We start from the raw sequence: 1,916 nt of genomic DNA on the forward strand, positions 1-1,916 counted from the left end.
GTATTCTGCTCTCGTGTTGCAGAGTGTACTTTCCCCTACTTTTACTTGGCCCAGACTTGCTCTGCAGAGCACATTTCTTTTTCTAGCTTTAATAATGTAAAACCTTACTGCCTTTTGTGCTCCTCCTAACCAATTCTTTGCTCAGGACAGAGAGACCCTTGAAATCACCTCTAGAAGGAGAGTCCACCCCAGAAGCCAGTAACAGTAGTTTCCTCACATTCTCATGTTTTGTTAATCTCTGTAGATTAGTGAAATTATGTTGGATTCACAGCAAAAAGAATTTGCCTTTTCCAATCAATTTTAAATGAAAGGAAAACAGAATTGAAGCTAACAGGTTAATTATTTGCATAAATATAGTAAGAACTAAATAATAAAGTAAATTAAATAATAATAATAAGAAGAAGAACTAAATAATATAGTAAGAACATAAATATAGTAAGAACTAAAGAAACACAAGTTAGTTAATAGTTACAAGAAATTAGTATCATAATACAATGATAAATAAATGATAATGAAAAGCAATTCAATTATAGAGATATTATGTGCTTACCAAAATTTGTCTCCCAGTCAACAAATGATTGAAACATAAGAATTTTGTTTTTAAAGTAAAAGTGCCAGCATTTGAAAAGACAGGATCTGGCTTTTTTTTTTTTTTTTTTTTTTTTTTTTAAAGACTGCTCTTGCTATGCAGTTTAGGCTGGCTTTGAACTCACTATGGAGTCCAGGCTGGCCTCAAACTTGTGAAAATCCTCCTGCCTAAGCCTCTCAAGTGCTGGGATTACAGGCCTGTGCCACTACACCCGGCTCCAAAACAATATTTTAAGCAATGCAGTGTATACTAGAATATCTTGATTTTCCTTTAAAACTAATACTGAGGGAGATGTCCTATTTAATTGTACAATGAATTCAGAAACGATGTACGTTCAAAACAAGTTTGGGGGCAGCTACTTTACACTGGTCCATGGTCGCAGCTCCTGCTGCCTCAGCCACTCACTCGCTACGTGGATCGGTTCCTTCCAAACTCCTGCTCCAGGCCACCTCCTTAAGTTCTGTCAGGCCATCCTGGTCTTCTTCCTCTGCCTGACCCAGTCTGCAAAGATGAGAGCAACTGGTGTAGAAAGCCTGGCTGGCCAAGCAGGTGGAACACTACAACTACATGGCCTCGGCCATGAAGAACGTGACAGAGCAGAATGAGCCACTGTCCAATGAGAAGGAAACCTCCTGTCTGTGGCCTACAGGAATGTGGTTGGAGCGTGCCGTTCTTCCTGGAGGGTCATCAGCACCATTGAGCAGAAGATATATGCAGATGGCAATGAGAAGAGAGAGATGGTTCATGCTTACTGTGAGAAAATTGAGAAGGAGCTGGAGGCAGTGTGTCAGGATGTGCTGAGCCTGCTGGATAACTACCTGATCAAGAATTGCAGCAAGACCCAGTAGGAGAGCAAAGTGTTCTACCAGAAGATGAAGGGGGACTATTACCACTACCTGACCAAAGTGGCCACTGGAAAAAAGAGGGCGACTGTCATGGAGTCATCAAGGAGGCCTACAGCAAAGTCCATGACATCAGCAAGGAGCACATGCAGCCTACCCACCCCATCTGACTGGGCCTGGCTCTTAACTACTCCATTTTCTACAAAGAGATCCAGAAAACCACGGAGCAAGCATGCCACTTGGCCAAGACCACCTCCGAAGACACTGTTGGCAAGCTCGACACTCTTGAAGAAAGACTCCTACAAGGACTCCACTCTCACAGTGCAGTCCTCTGCGACAACCTAATGCTCTGGACAAGTGATCATCAAGACCACAAAGGCGGAGAAGGCCCCCAAGTGGACTGGCAGTGGTGGCTGATGCTGCTACTGCAGCCTTTTTATTTCCCAAGAGTTGGGGTTGGGTGGGGGAAGGGAAGGGAGGGCTGA

General features: G+C 43.2%; 1 pseudogene; it reads left to right on the top strand.

Annotated features, from left to right (window-relative positions):
• Nucleotides 1-1,141: 1,141 nt before the first annotated feature.
• LOC101723249 (14-3-3 protein gamma pseudogene) lies at nt 1,142-1,916 on the top strand (annotated as a pseudogene).

This window comes from Heterocephalus glaber, unplaced genomic scaffold, assembly GCF_053883595.1.
Source record: "Heterocephalus glaber isolate CG9 unplaced genomic scaffold, H.glaber_assembly_v1.0 deba00001547, whole genome shotgun sequence".
Lineage (NCBI taxonomy): Eukaryota > Metazoa > Chordata > Mammalia > Rodentia > Bathyergidae > Heterocephalus > Heterocephalus glaber.